Source organism: Vitis riparia, chromosome 13, assembly GCF_004353265.1.
Source record: "Vitis riparia cultivar Riparia Gloire de Montpellier isolate 1030 chromosome 13, EGFV_Vit.rip_1.0, whole genome shotgun sequence".
Lineage (NCBI taxonomy): Eukaryota > Viridiplantae > Streptophyta > Magnoliopsida > Vitales > Vitaceae > Vitis > Vitis riparia.
The window spans coordinates 11153489-11177928 of NC_048443.1; the positions used below are offsets into that span (position 1 = coordinate 11153489).

The 24440-nt window shown below is 37.8% G+C and overlaps 1 pseudogene; it reads right to left on the minus strand.

Moving 5' to 3' along the window:
- Nucleotides 1–139: 139 nt before the first annotated feature.
- LOC117928189 lies at nt 140–15695 on the minus strand (annotated as a pseudogene).
- Between the last annotated feature and the right edge of the window lie 8745 nt (nt 15696–24440).

A 24440-nucleotide genomic window follows, 5' to 3' on the forward strand; every position in this document is an offset into this window, starting at 1 on the left:
AGAATATGTATATATTAGCCTATCAAGAAATAAAAGAAAACCCAAATAAACAAAAGAAGTAGCATTGCCTAAGCTGCAATATTGATTTCAAAGGGCACTAATGCAAACTAGAAATAACGCCCTGCAAATAATAAAAACCTTACTTCTCAGGTAGGTTTAAAGCAGGGTAGAGCTTGCGCAAAATCTTCATTGTCTCAGAACAGTGTAAAATGCTCCCTACTAAACAGTATCTGCCTCTAGCCGTTGGAAGCTCATATGCTTGAATATGTGCCATGGCAACATCTCTAACATCAACCATCGATGTGTTTTATTGGGAAATGTATCTCCTGCAGCAAACAATCTCAGAAGCTTACATCACAAGTATTACGTAAGTGTACTGAAAGTATCAGTTTCTTTTGCCTATTTAAGTTTAGCGTGCAATCTGCTCAATGATAATATGATGTTTTTCCATTTATATTTATAGTCATTGTCAACTGATTCACAGAAGGAATTCCCACTAGCTTTTGGCACAATCTCAAAAGTATTACAGCTAGAAATTTTTGAAGCACACATTTTCATCTTAGACTGTTTGTCTCAAACAGAAATGCTTAGAAAATGATGCAATCACACTTAGCAAATACACTTATATTTATCACTTTATGTAATGTTGGAAATTACAAGTGAAAACATTATTTTGTACAAAATACCTTTCTTATTTCATACGAAAGATCGAACGGTTCTAAAGCAGCACGACAAATTACTTTGGTTATTGCAAGCATTGAACTAAAGCAACTACCAACAAGTCTAATCCCAATTACTACGGTCTGGATCCATGAATCAGAGTACAACCATCAAGGCACAGGTTTATCATACGTCCAATGCTCAACCTAATGGCAACACCCTCATAATTGAAGCAAGATACAGGGGAGGTTAGTTGGAGGCAGAAGAGGTTGGCTAGTGAGGAAACAACCATATGGCTGTTAAGGTAGTATTGATTATTGTAAGAGTTGTCAATAAAGTAACATGATATTGCCCTATAAAGCCACTAGAAATTATTCTAAATGTTTAGAGAATGTTAAGATCTGTAAAATAGTCCAAAAAAGTTAGTAGAAGTTTATAAAAATACTGATCAAGTGAGTTGCACATGAACAACTCATTGCAATGGAGTTGGATGCGGGGAACCCCCACTTTATGCTAATTATGTTGAGCTGCAGTAATATTTAGATGGGGTAGATCAAAAGGATTAATGGGTTATTTAAGAAGTTCTTGCCCTTGGCTTGAACTTGCATGTAATATACCTCAAGTTCAGGATAGTAATTGCATACGCATGCTTTCAGTCCTTTCACAGTCCAGGGGTCCTTCCAAACCAGTCTGGCTTAGGAGGCCAAAACTAAATATATCTTCATCTAATCTCATATGCAAATCCCCTAAATGAGTATCTTGGTGATATAACTATAATGACCAGAGGAGAGAACAATTTTTTAATGTTAGAAGATTAGTCAGCATATATCAAATGCATATGTAGTCCTTTTATGTGGAACTGTGGAAGTCTTGTGACGGTTTATTGATAAGTTTTGATTTAAACTTCTGAGTTTCCATTTGCAGGGCTGTTGGATAGAGTTGACTCAATATTGAAGTGAAGCATGTATTGCTACTGGAGTAGAAAGATAAACATAAAAAAGAGATTCTCATCAATTGTAGAAGAGTACCTTTTAGTAGCTTCAGAACTTCCTCCACACTTAGATTAAGAGTAGGCTGTAAGAGAGGGCCAATCACCCACCCTGGATTTATTGTAACCATGTCAATCCCATTCTCTTTTGCAAACTTCCAAGCAGCCTCCTCAGCTAATGTCTTTGAAAGCATATACCATAGCTAGTAGAAACCAACAGGTTTGAAAATATATAGTGAGAAGCATTTCTATGTATTGCTAGTAGATAATGGAACATAGAGAACAAGCAATGAACTTATGAACCCAAGCAAAATCAATAGGAGGCTGTGCAGGCATACACACTCACATTAAAACTAATTAGATATGTCACAACTGTTTTGTCAACCCATGTTTCTGAGCCCATCATGTTTAATGGACAGTAAGACAATCAGAGATTAACATCCATTTCATTCATATAATATCCAAATTAGAGTTCTGATTTAATTTCTTGTTTGAGGAATACAACTTTATGGATCAGACAGCTACCAACACTGTATTAGTGAAATATTAGACATACATGGAAGGATTATTTAATCTAATGGCAGGCTTAGCAAAATAAAGGGATAATCCTCTCATTCCCATCATGTTATTTAACCCTAAGCTGGCTAGCAGAAGTGTAAAAACAAGAGGGCATGACAAATTGGCAGCTACTTCTGCAGGGTAAAAGAAGTGAAGAGCCATGAAAAGAAAACATTTTGTAAAGCCACAAACAAGAACATGCAAAAGAGATAGCATGTGATATCATCTCATTTAAGCAACCTTTGATTTCTCACAGAAAACTGGATCTGAAAACCAACTCTCATCAACTAGCACATCAGGAGCTAGAGGTTTCCCATTGAATGCAACTGAAGCCATAGATGATGTTACAACTACTCTTTTGACAGATGGAACTTTTGCACAAGATCCTAGAACGCTCATTGTTCCTTTTAGTGCTGGGTCAATTAGTTGTGCCTGAAACACGGAGAAACAGATAAAACAAATCTCCACATAAGTAGTCCAATGAAGATAAGCTAATTAAAAGCTAATAATTATGTATAGAAGCAAACATAAGATCACATTATGGATCCTAAAGAAATTCTCAGCTTGTCTATGATCTATGTTTTTGTGTGATAATATTATGCAAACAGTTATTTACAAGGAAGGATGAGAAATCCTTCAAACAAGTAGATGTACAAGAACATGATTCAATAAGGGGAAAAAAAATAAAGGGAAAAAAATGAAGAGACAATGAACCCTCCAGCCTTAAAGATTAACCCCAGGTAGAAGTATACGATATGGCTCACTCAAACAAAGTTGGCATAGGACATGACTTCTCTCTTAATCAGCCTCTCATCTTCTTGATTTCTCGATCTAAACTTTCAAGAAATGATCAGCCAATGTCTCTAAAAAGATCCACTATCCTCCACAAGTGGTGGTTTTATCTCCCTGACCCTTTTTGACCCAGTGACATGCAAGAGAGAACCATTGCTCAATTCTCCTTCCCCATAAGATCATAAACATCCAACTCTTTCACCAGATTTACATCCCTTCTAATAGTTTCAGGACCTCTGCATCACATCAATAGCAAACCCCATCACAAATGACATTAAAAGCCCTAATAATCACACATCTATGGACCTGTAAAAGGCTGGAAATTTCCATCTGTCTCGAGTTTGCTAGGTAACATCAACCAAACTTGAGCTTTAGGCTACCATGAGGCTAAAGAGCCCACTACATTTTTGACATCTAAGTAGACTATCTAGTGGAAGACTTAGTTCACCTTTTGACACTAACTTATCATGTATCATTTGCTTCTATTTCTTCTAGATAAGTTTGAATATCCGTACATATGTATTTTTCTATCTAGCATCGGTCTATCTCAGGCCTTAGGGTCCTCTATTTTCAACTAGTTGAAATATCTTATCACTTTTTCTTTTTCAATAAAGGCATAGAAGGTCTACAATAAAGTAGCATTCTTGAATGGGTCATAGGAGAAAGGAGCCACTGAAAAACCGAAAGGAGATTCTGAGTCTTCCAAAGAGGTACAAGCCTAATCCCTCATGGAAAGAACAGAGACATGGTAAAATGAATTTTTGCTCTGTTTCTCTTTTCATTTTCATATTTTCATTCATAACTTGACCCTTGATTTGGCACAAACACACACCTATAAAGTTTTGTCTATTGAAGGGCCATCCACAATTGCTCTTATGGCCAAAAAGTCACAAACAACAGCATGCCACATTCTGAAATGAAAAGATGCTGCCTGACTTCACCAGAAAAGCAAGGCAGGTGAATAACTAAAAACTGGTGCCCACACTGTGATTGTTGGCATGCTGCTAATTCCAATGATTGAGGTGGAGCTGAATTCGATCACATAGAAGCTGGTATGTTAATTGTATAACATGTTGTGTCCGGAAACTGAAAAAAGTGCAGAGTGGACTGGCCACAGTCAGGAGTCTAGAAATAGCACAGGCAGTGCCTCCTCCAGCACAAAACCACTCTCCGACGGAAAGGCATATTGATCTCCGATCCAAAAAAGAATGTATATACATTAAAGGGAACCTAAAGAACTCTACAGTGACAAGCATTCAAAGAGTTGTGAGATAATAGACATTAGCACACAAGTCAATGAAAGATTTTCTCATGTTCTTAAGTATCCAAGCATTTCTCCGAAGCCGAATAATCCATTAGCCAGCTAAGTTGGTCTCTCTGCACAGTGCTCTCCCTCTAGGACTCCTCCCACCTCCCAAACTCTTGAGGAATCCCAACTACAAAAAACAATATCTGCCATTACATCAACACAAGATTTCCCTTTGTAACTGAGAGAACTTCAAAATCTAGGCTCCATTGTGTAATATGAAAATCAGGTTGATGAGATACATTATGATCATTTCATCATTTGATAAGCTATGTTATCAAAGAATTTTGATAAAATAAAATGTTGTTGGGCGTACCATACCTATTTATGAGAAGGAGATATTTAAAAAATAAAAAAATAAAAAATCCACATTCCTACATTTCAAAGAAAGATGCACAACATTGATGGAGTTATTCCATAACTGTTCCAGCATCTAACTCTCCCAACTACTATATGGAGTCACATGGTGATGGTGACAAAGGAAATGCGGTTACACATGAATTATGATAAAAATAAAAAATAAAAAAAATAAAATAAAATCTCTTTAAACCTAAAATGAACCAAAAAAATAAAATAAAATTGGAAAAGAAGTATAGTGGTACACCACAAACCAGTTGGTTGGTGAATGAGCCTAAACAAAATAACCCATGCCAATCATCATAGACAAACTCAATAGATTATCTTTGGTTCTCGGAAAGTACTAAAAGAAAAACACTAAGGAAAATAATTTTTCATGTTTGATTGTTCTATAGAAAATACCAAAGAAAGACAAATATAATTAAGACTAATTAGAAACTTATGAATTTTCAAATTATTTAATCTTTGTATTCAATAGTTAAAATAAGTGAAATAAGTTTGAAGTAGATGGGTTTCGAGAGAGCGAGAGAGATTGAGAGAGCGAAAGAGGTCGAATACGAGAGAGCGTCCGAGGCTGCCGGAGGGAGAATGTTCGTCGCGCGGAGAATAGGAGGAAAAGGAAGACGTGGGGTTTCGGGTGGAGTCCAAGTCTTTGAAATGGAATGGTGGAGAGGGGAGGAAAAACCCTAATCACCATACGGAAAGCAAGAAGGGGTATCGTCTTGGGTTCGTATGGGGGCATACAGCGTAGGGTTTACTCATGGAAGGTCTGCATCAGTGCATCAAGGATGCGAGAGAAGAAAGATGGGAAAAGAACTGGAAGGAGAAGGGGCGAAGTTTTTCCCTGGTGCGCGATACCAACAGGGGGGATGCTTTTTGCGTTTGGGGGTTGTCGATATGGAGATGAAAGATTTAGTATCTGCATACCGAAGGGCAAAGGGACAAGGGGGGTGGATGGCGATGGCGGAGGCTCTTCACCTGTTAGACCCCAACATGGACAAAAAAGTCCAACAAGAAGAAATGAGAACAATGGGAAGGCCAACAGGGGTTGGTGAAAGGTAGGTCATTTGCGGATATGTGAAAGGGGAATGGATAAGGGATCCCAAAAGAATCCGAGTGGAGGTGGGACGGGAGGAGTGTTGCAGGAATCTGAGTAGATTGGGCATTGTCTGATCGGAAAATGGTGCCCTAGCAATGCAATAGGGGGAGATTTGAGCATATGGGCCGGGAAATGGCAAGATCTGGGGCTTGAAGGCAAGATGGGATGGCAAGGTTGGGTACAGGACGAGTTCTGCTGGAATTCGAACTCGCGAAGAAGCGAGGAGGGTTCTTCTCTTCTGTAACAAAGTGATGGAGGTGTTCATTTGAATTAGAGTGTTGGAATCCAAGTTTGGGTTGTGTGGAGGAAGGTGAGGTAAGAGAGGAAGTGTGGGTAAGAATCCTAGGGCTCCCAATCTCTTTATGGGTTCCGTCGGTATTGAGAAAGGTGGGCGACGCGTGCGGAGGGTTCTTAGATGTTGACCCACAGACGGAGAGTATGGAGGAGTTGCAGTGGGCCAAGATCTTGGTCAGGTCGGACGGCGAGGATCGCCCTGATATCCTGGAGATAGGGGTGGAAGAGATGACGTACTCTCTAACCTCTATGGTGGGAGTCGTCGCCGGTGATAAGGATGGAAGAGGGGGGAATCAGGGCCTGTGGTGTAGTCCAAGAAAGGGAGGAAGGAGGTGACGAAAATTCACGCGCCGGTATGCGAGTGGAGCAGACCGACGCGCGCGGGTGTCGAGGTGTTGCGTCAGTCAGAGGACGTGACGGGTCGACTGCTGCAGGAAATGGGCCCCGCTGTGATGGGCTCACAGTCGCAAGTGGGTCTCCAGCTGGGCTCTGGATCGAAGAATGGGCCGCTAGCACCAGTCCGGGAGACGAATCTGGCTTTTGGGCCCTCTACGTCTTCAGCTTGTGATTTATTTAAGGGAGGCCAGATTGGGCTGCGTCAAGACAGTGGTTCGGGAGGCCTCAGACTATGGACTGGGCCATAATCATAAAAGGTAAAGCCATTATAGCCCAGGAACCATTTTTAGACAATGGACCTGATTTTAAAAACCCCTATCTCTGGCTCCAACGGTCTTCCTAAAGTTGGCAATTTGGAGAGTGGATTTTGTCAGATGCAGAGAAGAAGAAATGGGTAGACGACAGCAACTGGAACCAAATCAGCAGTGGGCAGAAAAGATGCTAGAGGAAGAAGCTGCGAGGTATGACCTAGAGGTAAATATGGGGGGTATCAGGGCTCAAGGGTCTTCTTCTTCTAATCTCTTTTGTTCGGTCGGACTCCGGATAGGGAGTGTTACGACCATTCTGGGTGCAAAGGGAAGGAATTCTGGCTGCAGTGGGTCAAGAAGACCAAGTGCAGAAGAGGACACAGGGAGAAGGGAAGGCTGTTGGGATTTGATCGAGGTCAACAGTGTCAATTCTAGGGGTAGAAATGCGGAGTGGAATACAGAACAATCGGATCTCCAAGAACATAGGACGGAAGATCAGCTCAATTGGGAGGAAAGCCAGCCTAGTCAAATTCAGTCATTTTCTGGGCTTCTCAACGGATGGTCTGGAGAAGGATATTTTGGCTTTTTTGGGGCAAAATCAGGAAAAGGAGGGAGAAGATAATAGACAAGACTTTTGGAGACCTCAAGGTTCGAAAGGGAGCTTAAGAGGTTGGAGTGCACTGTTAACTATGAAGGGGATACTAGGAAGAAAAGGCCCTCTCCAGGGCAGAGGGACCAAATACAGTTGCCCAATGAATGTAAGAATTATGAGTTGGAATGTGAGGGGGGTGAATGATAGATCCAAGAGGAAGGTAATTAAGTCAGTGATTAGAAAACAAAAAGTGGATCTGTTCTGTATACAAGAAACAAAGATGCAAATTATGTCGGAAGAGGTGGTGAGGAGTCTAGGTCCGGGGAGATTTTTCGATTGGAAGGCTTTGAATGCCATGGGGACGGCAGGGGGTGTACTGATTTGTTGGGACAAAAGATCGTTGGAGATATTGGGGGTGGAAGAGGGTCAATTCTCCATCTCCTGTAGATTCAGGAACTTGGGAGATGGAGCAACTTGGGTATTCACAGGGGTCTATGGTCCTTTCTCTAGTGATGATAGGGAGTGTTTGTGGGAGGAATTCGGGGCTATAAGAGGTCTGTGGAGAGCCATGGTGCTTAGGAGGTGATTTCAATTCAGTGCTGTACCCAGCTGAAAGAAGTAGAAATGGGAGGATTACTTCAACCATGAGGAGGTTTGCCCAGATCATAGATGAGCTAGGGCTTGTTGATATCCCTTGCAAGGGGGGTCTTTTACTTGGAGTGGGGGCTCAATAATCAATCGTGGGCCAGGCTGGATAGATTTCTTATGACCCCCAGTTGGTTGTAGACCGTTACAGCAGGGTCAATCAAAGAAGATTTGATCCGTCCAACATCCGATCACTTCCCGGTCCTGCTTGAGGGTGGAGGGATAAGGAGAGGCCCGTCCCCTTTCAAATTTGAAAACATGTGGCTCAAAGCTGAGGGTTTAAAGATCTGATAGAGGGGTGGTGGCATGGGACAGTGGTTAGAGGTAGGCCAAGTTACAGGCTAGCGGTGAAAATGAGGGGGTTGAAACAAAATCTAAAGACTTGGAACAAGGAGGTTTTGGAAGGGTGGAGAAAAATAAAGCTGAAGCTCTTCAGCAAGTGGAGCGCTGGGATACAGTGGAAGAAGAGAGAAGCTTAAACAGAGGAGGAATCAGGCCATAAAAAAACAGCTAAGGAGAAATTATGCTAAGTGGGTGTCAATGGAAGAAGAGCACTGGAGACAGCTATCTAGGGAATTATGGCTTAGGGAAGGGGATAGGATACGGGGTACTTCCACCGCATGGCCAATGCCCGTAGGAGATCAATTCCTTGGATAAAATCATAATAAATGGGGTGAGACTTACAGAGGAACAAGAAGTGAGGGAAGGAATTGCAATGCCTACCCAGCAAATTCTCTCGGATAGCTCGGGTTGGAAGGCAGATATAGGGGGCCTTATGCTGAAGCAGATCAGCCCTGCAGAAGCGGAAATCCTTGAACAGCCATTTTCTGAGGTTGAGATTTGTGCAGCTCTAATGGGGATGAATGGGGACAAAGCCCCGGGTCCGGATGGTTTCACAATGCCTTTTGGCAAAGATGTTGGGAGATCGTCCAAGGAGGATGTGATGGATATGTTCAAGGAATTCCATGAGCAGAAATCCTTCATAAAGAGCTTAAATCATACCTTTCTGGTTTTGTTGCCGAAGAAAGGGGGGGTGGAGGACTTGGGTGACTATAGACCAATCAGCTTGCTTGGGGGCTTGTATAAATTATTGGCTAAGGTGCTAGCCAATAGGCTCAAAAAAGTCATAGGAAAGGTGATCTCCGGATCAGAACGCTTTCATTAAAGGGAGACAGATTCTTGATGGTTCCCTAATAGCAAACGAGGTAATAGACTCTTGGCAAAAAAGGGGAGAAAAAGGCCTTATTTGTAAATTGGATATTGAGAAGGCGTATGATAGCATCAATTGGCAATTTTTGCTAAAGGTCATGCAAAAGATGGGCTTCGGGCCAAAATGGATTGAATGGATGTGGAGCTGCTTTTCCACAGTCAAGTACTCGGTGTTGGTGAATGGGAGTCCAGCTGGGTTCTTTTCAAGCTCAAAAGGTCTAAGGCAAGGGGACCCGCTGTCCCCTTATTTATTCGTCATGGGTATGGAAGTTCTAAGTGTCCTTATCACGAGGGCGGTAGAAGGGGGGTTCATCTATGGCTGTAGTATTTGGAAAGGTAGAGGGCAGTCCATCAACGTCTCTCACCTTTTGTTCGCGGATGATACAATAGTTTTTTGCGAGGCAAAAAGAGAATCCTTGTTGTATTTGAGCTGGATCCTCTTTTGGTTTGAAGCGGCATCTGGTTTAAAGATTAACTTGGACAAAAGTGAGGTCATTCCGGTAGGGGAGGTGGAAGGGATTCTTGATATGGCAGCTGAAATCGGGTGTAGGGTGGGACAGCTGCCCACAGTTTACTTGGGGCTGCCGCTTGGGGCGTCTAATAGGGCCTCATCCATTTGGGACGGGGTGGAGGAGAAAATGAGGTGGAGGTTGGCCCTTGGAAACGCCAATTTCTGTCCAAAGGAGGGAGACTCACGCTTATAAAGAGCACGCTGGCCAGCATTCCTTTGTATCATATGTCGTTATTCCGTTTGCCTAAATCAGTGGCAAAAAGGCTTGAAATGATTCAAAGGAATTTTTTATGGGGAGGCGACAATGGGGGAACAAGGCTCACCTAGTCAAATGGGAGGCGGTGTGCGCGGACAAAGAAAAGGGAGGGTTGGGGATAAGGAAGCTTGTTTGTTTGAACAAAGCACTTCTAGGCAAATGGATTTGGAGATTCGCGAGTGCAAAGGAGGAGTTTTGGAAAAAAGTGCTTGAGGCTAAGTACGGGCAAGAGGAGTTTGGGTGGAGGACTAAGAAGGCAAATGGGGTTTTTGGAGTTGGGGTTTGGAAGGAAATATTGAAGGAGTCCGATTGGTGTTGGGAGAACATGGTGTTCAAGGTGGGAAAAGGCAATAAAATAAGGTTTTGGTTAGATCCTTGGTGTGGAAACAGTGTGCTGTCCCAAGGATTCCCGGACCTATTTTCCATGGCTGCCCAAAGGAACGTCACTGTGGAGGAGTATTGGGATCAGAATGTGGGTCAAGGAGGGTGGAATTTAAGGCTGTTAAGAGACTTCAATGACTGGGAGTTGGGGTTGGCGGGTAATCTATTAGTAGAGTTGAGGAACCATAGAGTAACCTTGGAGGAAGACGCGGTTTTTTGGAAGGAAGGAGCGGACGGGCTGTTCAAAGTAAAGAAAGCGTATAGGGTGTTGGATAATGCTGATGGTGCGGATTTCCCTCATAGCAATGTATGGGTGGGCAAAGTGCCAACCAAAATTGTTTTTTTTTGCTTGGGAAGCTACATGGGGGAAGGTTCTCACATTGGATAGGTTGCAAAGAAGAGGGTGGCAATTCCCTAACCGGTGTTTCTTGTGTGGGTGTGAAGAGGAAACAATCAATCATTTATTAATTCATTGTACAGTGACAAAAGGATTGTGGGATATCATACTTGCGTTGTGTGGTGTACAGTGGGTGTTTCCTTATACTGTTAAGGAGGTCCTTAGAAGTTGGAAAAGGCTCTTTTGTGGGGAGAAAAAGGAAAAAAGTGTGGAAAGCCATCCCGCTTTTTATTTTTTGGACAGTTTGGAAAGAGAGGAATAGGTTTGCTTTTAAGGGGGGAGTGTTAGCTTTTCAGAAGTTAAAAACTTCGTTTGTGTATTTTTTGTGGGGTTGGGCTAAAGTGTATATTGATATGGAGTCGAACTCCCTTATAGGCTTCTTGGAGTGGTTAGCTTCCAAGTAGGGGTTGGGTTGTTTGTTTTTGCTTAGGGGTTGTAGCCTCGTATACTTCCTGTATGCTTTGAGGTTTCTTGCCTCTTTTTCAATACAATTGCTTGCTTATCAAAAAAAAAAAAAAAAAAAAACATATAAAAATAATTTTTGACTTTAAATCTATTTTTAATTTTCCTTCAATTTTTCTTTCTTTCTACTTTTCCTTTCTATTTTCTTTCCCTTGCATTTTGCCTCAAATTTTCTAGGAACCAAACATAGCCATAAGGTTCATCCATCAAATTCTAGAAGTAACTATTATTTTTATTTTTATTTTTTTGCTGATCATGTTATGACAGTGCCAGTTTAGAATCAATAATATAGCAAATATGTCATGCAATAGGAGGAGTTATGGATGATCCTTGTATTCATAACTACATCAAAGGTATAATCATGTAGACTTAATTGAGTTTTTAAGGGGCAGTGCCTAACTAACTAAAATTAGCGAGTAATATATGAATCTTGTGAAGCATTCCTATTTTTAAAAAAATAATCATGTGGAGCAACTGAGCTGTTTGAGAAAATAAAGGAAAAGGGAATTTGGGAAGGTGAGGGAGGTGAGGAAGGAGGTAAGGAAAGAGATAGAGAGAAGGAAACAACCACTTCTCTAGCATTTTGTGGAATGCATCCACTATTAGTAAGCACATATACCTATTTCTTATACCTATAGCATTCAGGGTCCGGAGAAAATCATAAGCAACTTGTCTAACATTTTGTGGAATGCATCTTCAGTCACCTTGAGGCAGTGGTTGTCAGTTAAAATGCTATAACTCTCCACTCTTGAAGATAATCACAAGGAGTTTTTGTTTGTTTGGGGGGGGGGGGGTGCGGTTGGTTTGTTTATTTCAGGATTTAAGGTAGGAAGTAGAGGTGGCAAGGGAGTGGAGGTGCCTCATCTTTTGTTTGCGGATGACACATTGATTTTTTGGTGAGGCTTCTAAGGACCAACTATTGCATCTTCATTGGGTCTTGATGTGGTTTGAAGCAATTTTTGGGCTCAAGATCAACCTTGAAAAAAGTGAGCTAATCTTAGTTGGAAGGGTTCCAATAATGGAGGAGTTGGTGGATATTTTGGGGTGTAAAGTGGGGTCATTACCTTCGAAGTATCTTGGGCTTCCTTTGGGTGCTACCTTTAAATCGACAACAATGAGGGACTTTGGTGAGAGCGGATGGAAAGAAAGCTCACAAGGTGGAAGAAACAAAGCTTGTCCAAGGGGGTGGGGTGTTTAACTCTCATCAAAAGTACCTTGTCTAGCCTACCCATTTATTTCATGTCCATTTTTGTTATTTCAAGAAGGGTCTGTTGTAAATTGGAAAAACTTCAAAAGGACTTTCTTTGGGAGGAGGGTTCTCTTGAAAATAAGCCTCACTTAGTGAGTTGGCACAAGTTTGTAAGCCAAAAGCGAAAGGAGGGAGGGCTAGGCATTCAAAATCTTTCTATTTTGAACAAGGCTCTCTTAGGAAAATGGAGTTGAAGGTTCATGTCAGAAGGGGAGACCTTGTGGAAGAAAGAAATCATTGGTAAGAATGGGGTAGAAGAAGCAGGTCGGTGCTCTTTGGAGACAAGGAAGGGTCATGGCATAGGATTGTGGAAGGCTATAAGGAAATGATGGGATTCTTTCAAAAACAAGATTTCCTATGATTTGGGTAATGGAAGAAGGGTAAGGTTTTGGAAGGACATTTGGTGTGGGGGCACCCCTTTGAGTACCTCTTTCCCCTCTTTGTTTCCTGTAGCCACTTCAAAGGAGGCTTGGGTATGTGATGTTTGGAAGCATATTGATTTTGAGGGGTGTTGGACCCTTGTTTTGTAAGGAATTTCAAGATTAAGAGTTAGGTTATGTTGAAGCACTCCTTTTGCGTTTGCATGGTAAATCAATGAGAAGGGAGATGGATGACAAGGTGGTATGGATGGCTACAAAGGGAGGCCAATTTTTAGTTAAATCTTTCTATGATGGGATGGTTCAGAGGGGTTCAAATTCTTTCCCGACAAGGCTTATTTGGAATTCTTAGGCTCCAATAAAAGTGAGTTTTTTTTGTTTTGGGAAGCAACTTGGAAGGGGATTCTAACTATGGACAATTTGAAGAGAGGTTGGACTTTGGTAAACAAACGCTTTTTATGTAAAGATGAGAAGGAATCTTGCAATCACATCATTCTTCATTGTTCTAAGGCTAGTTTGTTATGGCAATTAGTTTTCTCCTTGTTTGCAGTGGTTTGGATGTTGCATACCTCAGTCCAAGCAACACTTCTTAGTTGGCATAGCCGATCCGTTGGGAGGAGGAAAAAAAAGGTGTGGAATGTTGCACTTCTTTGTTTGTTTTGGACTATTTGAAAAGAGTGGAATAGAAGGGCTTTTGATAATGTTGAGCTTTCGTATCACGAGCCAAAATTCTCTTTTCTTTGTAACTTTTTAGAATGGACCAAAGGGGTCTAGGGCAAGAGTCCTTTTATATGATTGATTTTATCGATTGGTTAGGTTGCCATTAAGAAGAGGGTTTTTGTGTTTTTTCTTTGGTGTGCACATGCGTACTTCCTATGTACTTGGTGTAGCCTTTTTTTTGGCTCTTTAACATGTCTTTTGCTCTTTTGCCTATCAAAAAAAAAAAGCACAAGGAGTGTTTGGATCAGCCACCATAAATTTCCATTGGAATAGCCTTGTTACGGTGTGAGCATTCCCATGCTGCTGTCAAGGAAGTTATACATTCCTAAATAAATATTCACAGGGTTTTTGGTTCTTATTGATGCAAGACAAAGGGCCTTTATCTTCTTTTGAACAAGCATAACAAGTGGAGAAAAGAAGGATTAGGGGGGAGAATGAAAGAAAGAAAGAAAAAAAAAAGCTATTCAATATTTTTGCACATAAGCAGAATATAAAAAATCCAATATCAGTTTCTCTCTTTTCCACCATTGTATTGGGTTTAGTGAAATCAGCATTCACTACCATTGGATCAGTTGAAGAAACCACATACAGAAAGAAGAATCATGCAAATTAACAATTCATGATTAGTTAGTAATTTCAAGATCAGTAACTGATTGGAAAAGAATATAGACAATGCTAAATTTACAGTATGCGAATGAACCAATATAGGATAAACCTGGGGATCGTCAACTATCAGCACAACTGGGGATGCTGTATGAAATACTCCATCACATCCATCAACCACAGAATCAAAGGATCCTTCTTCAAGTAAGTTTGCTTTAAACAAATGAAGCCTTTCTTTAGCACCTTCAAGTGCAAGCAAGTGTTCTGTCTTCTTTGGATCATCTGTGGCATATATAAGCACAACTTGCATGTTAAATGGAAATAAGAAGAATGAAAGCTTACAAAAACTTTATTTTGGTAAGAACATATATTATGTGATAAGAAAAAACAACCCCAAATGGGGAAACCCTAGTACAGAAGGAGTATACAGTGGAAGCATGACTAGAATATTAAGAAGTTTCAACTATGCTCTTCTTAAAAGAATGGGGATTGAAGTAAAATGGATGGGGCGTGTAGAGTAGTCATTTTCTCAACTGCAATTGCAAGCTTTTGGATCATTTATGCAAGATGATTGGATTTTCAAAGTGCAAGAAACTTCAGTTGTGATGTACAATTGATGAAATACTAACAATAGAATAGAGCTAAAGGCATTCAAGAGGAAACCGAAGAACAGCAAAGAAACAAAATGAAGACCTAAACTGTCCTCTTGTCTTGTTTGTATAACAACAAAAGCTTGCAATAAAGCCAAATAATTGTACAAAAATTTGTTGATTTTCTTCGTTTCTCTGAAATTATTTTCAAGAATAGGTTTCCAAAAAGAACACAGGCCCATATTTAGAGTTTTTGGTTCCAAAACAATTTGGTATGGCTGAAGGAAAATCTTTCTTTCCCTTTGCTTTTCTTTTTTAGACCTCCCAGTGTCTTGTAAATTAAATGCAAATTTTTTTACAAGAATAGTAGTAATTAAGAAGGAACACATGCAGAATCTGAGATGGATTGATTCTGAAAGTATCTGAAATCATTTTTAATAGCATAAACTCGATCAATTTGCCCTGTAGAACCATGTAGAGAGTATAATTCCAAGAAAATTAGGACAACACAAAGACCCGAGTACTGAATATTGACTTTCAATCATAGATTAAACTTCTGGAAAAGGAAAAGGATAAAGACCCATCAAAATACCACTCAATCGAAGCTTCACACTGCTAAATAACGGCCCACCCACATGCATAAAACTAACATTATGCTTGAAAAGTACTGAAACAATAAAGAAAGAAGAAAATTGGGGATAATAGCAAGTGGGATTCGGGAATGAGAAGTTTTGTAATTGGGAAGAGATCTGACTTGGGTCTCGAACTGTGGCTTTGACGGGTGTAGCCGCGTTGGAGAAGGAGCTTCACAAGCCATGAGGCTATGTACCCAGAAGCTCCGGTCACGCACACCACCTTGCCTTGCGCGTCCATTTCTCACTCTCCTTGTAGTCTACATTCAGTCTGCTGCAAAAGATCAAAATTGTAGTACACTAACTGCCTTTTCTCAGATTCCACTGTCGTAACAATAATTATATTATGGAGATATTTATTTGGGAAACTTAAAATATATGATATTGAAACCCCAAGTTTATGAAATATGGAAAGCAATCATTAATGGGCAAAATAATATGAGAATTATGCCCCCGATGTATGCTGCATCAGTAGCCAAATAGCCTCCACATCAAACTTCAATAAAAATTAAAAAAAAAATTGTGAAACTTGTCAATTGCATAAAAAACCACCCGACCCAACAAAGAAATGGAAAAAAAGAAAACCAATTCTTTGTTTGAATTGGAAAAAATTCTCAAATCTGATAGTTCTCCATCCCTAATTTGCCTCTCCCAAATCTGAACATTTGGTTGTTCATTTCTCTCTCTCTCATTTTAGCAAAAAAAAAAAAAAAAAAACCTTGAGCCGAAATTTTCTTCTCAAAAACTCTTGTAGCCCTAAATCTGCATTTTAGTATTTCAGCAACCAATCTGAGATTTTCCCTAAGCCGAAATCACAAAAACTTGCCATTTCAGAAGGTCATTTGAAATCTGAATCGGCCAAAACCTTTACGTCCAACAAACCGAACTGATACCCATCTTCCCGGATTCTCAAACTTCTTTGTTTGTCTCTTAACATCTTGATTAGTTGAACATGTTTGTCTCTTAACGTCCTGAGTAGCCGAAGCTGATGCCCATATTCCCAATACCTTGAAGTAAATGAGCGGGAGGCATATATTCTTATTGCATCATCAAAGTTGGAATTTTGTTAAGGTTTCTCGAAATGGAACAAAAGTTTTCCCTTTTGTGCGTGTTTTTCGATTAATCAATCATAGGTGAGTTTTCATTTATGGGTTTGTTTGGATGGTAAGAACATCTTAGGGTTTCAAGTGTTTTATTTTGGCGTTTCTTGTATTTTGCTTCATTTTCAGTAAAATGAAATATAGGATAAATTTGTTTCAGTTAAAGATATGTTTGTATTTAGAGAAAAAAGTATTATTTATTTTTTATTTTTGGCTTTCCAGGAATTGTGTTGTCATGATATTTTTTGGGAAATTGGTTCAGCTGTATTACTACTAGTTGATGGAAATTTTCTTTCAATTTTAATGGTACATATGAGAGTATATTTGAGTAGAAATGAAAAGGTAGTTTGAGTAGATTTACCTTTTTAGGTTTATGTAATGGTAGGTTTATAACTACTTTCTGAATAAATGTTGTTTAACTACTTTTTGGATTTGTGTTTTTAGGTTTATGTAATGGTAGCTTTATAAATGTTTTGAGGTGAACAAAATTTTTAAATTAAAATAGTTTTATGAGGTCCTTTATCTTTTCTCATAAAACAAACATAACTTTGAATAAGGTTGCACATCTTGGGTATAAAGGAAGGGTTAAGCATGCAGTTAGATGATATAAATTTGGTTTTTCTTACAGTTGTTAGTATTGTGAGGAGTTGCCTTAATTAATAGTTATTGTGAACTAGAAGTTGAACAGTTTTGTTGAGAATCATTTGAGCTTGGTTTATTTGCTCATATCCATATGAGCTTGTTTTTATGCATGTTGTTTTACTGGAATTTTAAGTTCAGCTTTGTGCTTAATGGTTTGTTATATCTTGTTGTTACTTTTTTCAATCGTTGAGGTTTATAGATGTTTATGAGAACTAGCTTATTCATTATGGCAATAGGGAATGGTAAATATTGAAATGGGTCCCAAAAGTAATCTTCTAATTTTAATGTTTCTATTCTTTCATCAACGTAACTTTGTTTGAAGTAACGCTTATCGAATGTATATAACCTAACTTTTAGAATGTTATGACTACAATTACATCCTATTAATGAAGTTGTGTTTGAACAAACAATTTGAATCTTTACTTTGAATTGTTTTTCTAACTTTTCCAATCAATTATTTGAAGGACCATTAAATGTATAATAGGTTCGTTCCGATCGTAAATTTGATTTGGAATGTGAGAGTAATTGACCATACAAATCCTGTTGTTGACAGCTAGAATGCTGACTGTTTACTTTCATAATAACATGATAATTAATAAGTTGTTCATTCTATACGTTGGTTGCCTTTTCCTTAGTGGCACTGGATTTGGGAAAAATAAGTTGAAATTCTTGCAAATTATGCAACTTTATTGCGGTGTAGAGAATTTTGGCACTCTAGACTATGTCATGTTTGAAATAACTTCCCTTTAGTTATTTATGCTCAACTGAGACATGCACGGAAAAGTGTTCATTCTATAATTTCCTCATATTTTAAGAATTTTGGAAGTTTGGAGTATCAATTAAATGGCAAACTTCTTTTTGTTCAACAGAGGTTACCTGGTCAAAGGTTATGCCTAAAATTTAAATCTATATTATTAGTCCATTACTAAACCACTGAAGGTTTGTTAGGGACTGTATGGTCAGTATGTTGACCTTTGCTATTGTTGTTACTGGACTTTAAGTAGTACCTTAACCATGCTTAGGTACTACCTTAATCAAGCTTAGGTACTACCATAGTGAACCGTAGGTACTACCTTAGTGCAGGTGTGTGGATTGTGATTACTTAACAAACCTCAAAATGTAAAATTTGGGTATTCATAGAATGACGTGTAGTTTTTCGTTTGAAAGTAGTCAAGTAAGTTGTGGTATTTCATAGAACTTATATTTTCTTTTATTATGAATTGAACTGTGAAAAATGAATTGAAAAAGGTTTGGCTAGAAAGGATTCCACTTTAAAAGACAAACAAATTTGTATTCCACATCGGGGAAAAAATTTTAAATATCTTTCAACGTTCTTCCATATAATATGAAAATGAATTGAATTATTTATAATTTTATTTAATTATTAATGTCAGGTTTATCTTAAAATTTACTAAGTATAAAGCGTGAATTTATAAAGTTGCCAATTTTGTGTTTGATTGAAAAATAAAAGTTTGAAATGCCTAAAATTTTATAAAAATTAACTGAATTTCACATGAAATTGTACTTTGGTTTGATATGAGAGTTGTGGATTTAAAGATCATGCTCCTAATTGCTCTTGCTTAGTGGCCTGTAGTTCAGTCTGCCTTTACTTGGTTTCCACTTCAAATTTATTTGAGTTTTTACTTGATGGCCCTATTACACTTTTTGATAGCTTAAGTGAAACTAATCATAGGAGATTCCACTTTAGGTTATTTGATTTTGGACTGGTTTCGGTTTCCTTTTTCAGGTACACAACGAAGAAAATTCCGAAGATGGGGAACAAAATGCTAGAGATGGAGAATTGAATTCAGAAACTGGAGAAATACAATCTGAAAGTGCTAAAACAAATGGCAGAGCAGGCAAGACCTGAGGAGAGCACATATGAAAATAAATTAGACTTAAATGATGATGACAAAAAATCAGAACAAATTCAGTTAATATAGAATTAGAAAGTAATAATTTTGCCATGTAAGCATTTATATGTCATATGTAGTGAAGGAGTATGTTTCATCTTCATTTCCCCTGTGTTTAATGAATGGTATGGAAGGCTCTGCCTATGCCATTTGTTTGAAGATAGTAGGACATGTTTGATGAATTACTGTCCACATATGCAAACAAGCAGTCAGAGTAGTAAATTTTTTCATTCTATTTGAAAGTAAGTTATGCTCACTAGAGTTCAGCCTTACAGAATTACAGGCACATATGCATAACATAGATAAATTGGAAGGATGACAATTTTTTTTACTTGTGTTCAACCTAACAGAATTATTGGCAACTCTTACAAGAACAACATTGATAATTGGAGTCTGGCCATGGTAGCAGTTGAATGTACTTCTGGATATTTTATATAGTAGTTCAATTGGTGCAGTAGAAATATTCATATGCATATATATAGGTTTATGCAAATTATACATAAAGCCCAAACAGGTTCTTGAGGATGGACGATGTTGATAGAAAGGCATAGAACAACCAGTTCGCTTTGTGGCTGATTTTGTTATGTCTTCCAATTATAGGAAACTGTAGAATGTCATTTGGGAATGAAAACCACTAGCATCATCTAGGTAGGTTAACTTAGTATTCTCATTGTCACTGCATTCATTGGTCCAATGAGGCAGAAATGCAAGCATATTAGGAGCAGACGATATAGAGTGGCAACAAGAATTGGAAGCTACTATAATGGTTCATGGAGAAGATGTCTTTACATTCAATCTGTAATGACAATCTGGAGATGACTTGGATGGTGTATACCTATTAAAAAAGCAATTAACATTGGTTTAGCAAAGTTGCAAATACAACAAGGGTACAAAAATGAAGAAAGGAAACCCAACAAATGTGGAGTTCAAACAAAATTTGCATATTTGGAAAAAGGTTCAAAGTGTTGTATACCACAGATATTTGTTATCATATAAAATTATGCCATCATTATAGTACCAAATAATTGTATACATATCTATATAGTAATAGAGAGATGTGGATGAAAATCTATGTACAGGGACTACATGGCATCAACATTGGCTAGTCCACAATGCTTGGCCATATACAGTGCATTGAAGGCAGGTACATGATGAAAGAAAAATGTGAAATGAGTTTGACATGTGACATAGATCAAGAGTTCATTTTTTTGTTCTCATGTTTGGTGGGCTAAGAAAAAAAATTGTTGCCTTAATTTCCCATAACATGGAAAACAAAAAGTAATGTGCACAATCATTGAAATCCTTATCATTGACACATGTATGACAACAATTGAATACCAAAAATTACCAAAATCACAATGAAATGGCATAGTACATAGGGTGCATTAAGGTAGTACCTAAGGGATATTAAGGTAGTACCTACGGTACGTTAAGGTAGTACCTACGGTACGTTAAGGTAGTACCTACGGTACGTTAAGGTAGTACCTATGGTACATTCAGGTAGTACCTTCACACTATTATGATTAGATCAGATACGAAGTGACTAACCAATTAAGATAGAGTAATGCTATGATCCAATCTGTAATGGAATGAAAGAAATGTGTCTTCAGTACAAAATTGCAACATTTCTCCAACGTGCATTAAGGACAATAACCAAATGGACTTTACTACCTAAGAGTAGTGAGATAGAACCTATGATGCCTAATCTATTACAACATAACAATGTCATGTTCAATTAAAGAAACTAACATTTTCAGCCAAATGGCTTGGTTCTATATCAAACTAGGATGAAATTGAATGACAAAGATACATCATTTGATTGACCATGGTAGTACCTAGGATTCACAAAGTAACCACGGAGCATTTACGAAACTAGTATCCAAGTTGTGCTCAGTTGCATCGTTAAGGTTCCCAAATGTGGAGATAATGTGGTACATTTAAGTAGTACTTAAGAGACATTAAGGTAGTATCTAAAGCACATTAAGGTAGTACCGTAGGTACGTTAATGTAGTACTATAGGTACGTTAAGGTAGTACCTAAAGGACATTAAAGTTATACCTAGGGTACGTTAAGGTAGTACTTAATGTACATTCAGGTAGTACCTTCACACTATTATGATTACATAAGTTACCAATTGACTAACCAATTATAACATAATAAGGCCATGCTCCAATCTAGCATGCAGTTTTTATGAAATGTGTCTTAGTACAAAAGTGGAACATTTATCCAATGTGCATTAAGAAGAGCAACCAAATAGACCTTACTACCTAAGGAGTAGTAAGATAGTAACTACGATGCATTAAGTTCCATAGGTAAAGTACATGATGATAGTACCTAAAGTGCATTAGGGTAATACCTAAGGAGAACATGCTAGAAATCATTTTAGACATATTAATCCCATCTACAATTCATAAAATTGTGTACTGAGTTCAAAAGTTCGACATATAGCAAATAATTATCAAATTACAATGGAATTCAATGCCAAAAATACGTTTTATGCTCAAGAAAGCTCCTACGGAGGATTGATAAAGTAAGTACCTAAGGTTCACAAACCAACTACCCAAGCTCCATTAAGGTAATACCTAAGGTTCACATATGTAGTCCCCAAGCTGCAGTAGGGTAGTACCGTAGGAACATTTATGTACTATCTTAGGTACATTTACCCACATGGCCAATCTGCCATTTGCCTAAGGTCATATGTTCACCTATGCCATTACAACATAACAATGTCATGCTCAATTAAGGAAATTGTGTATTATCTACTTATTTCTTGATTCATCTTAAAACTAGGATGTAATTGAATGCAAAAGATACATCCTATGATTGAAAACAAGTAGTACGTAGCATTGACAAAGTAACTACAGTTGGTTCACAAATGTAGTACCTAAGGTGTGCTAGGGTAGGGCTATAGGTTTCACAATGGTAATATGTATAGGACATTAAGGTAATACCTAAGGTACATTAAGGTAGTACCTAAGGTTCATTATGATAGTACCTAAGGGTTACTAAGGTAGTACCTAAGGTTCAGTCAGGCAGTGCTTACACCTAAGGTGAACAAACTCACTAAAATTGAAAAACATGATGCCCAAGCACATTGCAAAGGTTCACAAAGGTTACAAGCCAAGGTGTGCTAAGGTATAAGACCATAAATAGCCTTATGACTTGACGTAGAGCATGTAGGATGTGTTTGACATACGGGAATTGGAATGCCAATGGAACTGAATCATAATATTATATAGAAGAGATGAATCAAAATTCTAGTAGGAGTGAGAGTAGTTTCCCATCAAAATGAATACATCATTCATATTCTCATATTAAAAAACAATCTAAACAAATTAATGAATGGAAAATGCCATTACTTCCCATTTATCATTCTTTATTCTACCTTTACAAACATTACCTTATAGTGTTACTCAAACATTATCAAATCAAAAACAAAAGAGTATCATATTTTCTTCATTCTATCTAACAATAACCATTGTAACACATCAAGGAAGTTACCCTTGGTGCAACATTCACATTTCCAAATACCCCAATGTCCAAATAGTAAAAAAAACAAGGATTGAGCCTACAATCATGCGGTCCAAAATCCACCTGCGTGTGAAGCTATCGCCTCACCACTGCACACAAATTTCGGAGTCTAACAACCACTCCACAATCGTTGATGTGCTCTATTTAAAAAAAAAACAAAACAAAACAAACAAAACAACACTAAATAAAAATTAATTACCTTAAGATTTCCGGTAGGGGTTAGGCCAAAATGCAACCTAATTGGACGAAAAAGAGATTTCTTCTTCACGAAGCCAATATTTCACATTTGGTGTTTCGTTCGGGTTCACTCTTTTTAACCAGAATTTGAATCACAATGTTGCCTCCTCAAGCCTTTTGTTTTTTTTTTTTTTAACTGGATGTTGTTACCATGAAGTGCTCCATTTGCTTCTTCAGAAAGTGCACAATAAAGAAAAATGTAGATTGAGGTTTTTGATTCATGGTTTTCTCTTTGAAATGTGTGAAATTTTGCAATTTTAAACACATTCTTCGCTCCAGGTGATTGCAGACATGAAGATGAAGAGAGAAATGTTCCCAAACTTTGAAAGGACGAAGTAAAGGGAAATCCGAGAAAATGTCAGTTCGGTTTGTTGGATGTGAAGGTTTTGGCTGATTCAGATTTCAAATGACCTTCTTAAATGACAAGTTTTTTAGATTCTGGCTTAGGGAAAATCTCATATTTGGTTGCTAACAAACTAAAATGTAGATTTAGGGCTACGGGAGTTTCTGAGAAGAAAGTTATATGTCTATTCCAATTTCGTCTTAAGGTTTTTTTTTTTGCTAAAATGAGAGAGAGAGAAAGGAACAACCAAATGTTCAGATTTGGGAAAGACAAATTAGGGATGGAGAATTATTAGATTTGGGAATTTTTTCCAATTCAAACAAAGAATTTGTTTTTTTTTTCCATTTCTTTGTCGGGTCGAGTGGTTTTTTTATGAAATTGACAAGTTTCACAATTTTTTATTTATTTTTATTTAAGACGGACGTGGATGCTATTTGGATGCTAATACAGCTGACATTAGGGGCAATTTGGGCATATAAAATTGACTTAGTACAGAGTGCACAATTCTCATATTATTTTGCCCATTAATGATTGCTTTCCATATTTCGTAAGCTTGGGGTTTGAATATCATATATTTTCTTATATTTTATATCCGCCCGCCCGCCTGGACCAACTTGAAATTTTGGGCTTCAGACTAGATTTTTGGACTTAAAAGAGAAGAATTTGTGTTAAGCCAGGAGCTTCCTGGCCCAACCCGAAAGTTTGGGCTTCAGACGGGCTTTTTGGACTTAAAAGAGAAGAATTTGTGCTCAACCAGGCCCGACTGTTTTTCCCAAACCTAAAAGGCCCAAAACCAGCCCCACGAGAGCTTTGGGCTTTGGGTTCAATCATGGTTGGTAATTATTTTTTAAAACAGTTTTTTGTTTTTAAAAAAAAAACAAAAACAAGAAGACACAATTTGACAAAAAAATAAAATAAAATAGTTTTCTATTCATAAAAATAAAAAAATAAAATGTTTTAAGATAAATATTTTAATTATTTTCGTTTCTTTTCATAGAGTTATTTTAAATAGAGAACGATTAAAATAAAGTACTATATATGAGATAAAGTTATTTTTAAAACAGATTTAAAAACAAAAAAAAAATATTTTCGTAAATTACTCTCAAAAATTGTTTTTCATAATTGTTAAAATTTATATTTCATGTTTTAAAATTTGAAAGAAAAATTATTAATAAGCATTAAAAAATATATCTTTTCCATGTTGTCTAACATATAAATATTTTTTTTTCTTAAAGCCACTAATTAATATAATTATGATATGATATAAAATAAAATGGTGATAATTCTAGATGGATACAATATCAGGGAGTTAAATGTTCTATTAGTTTACCTTTAAATATGAATGAGACAAC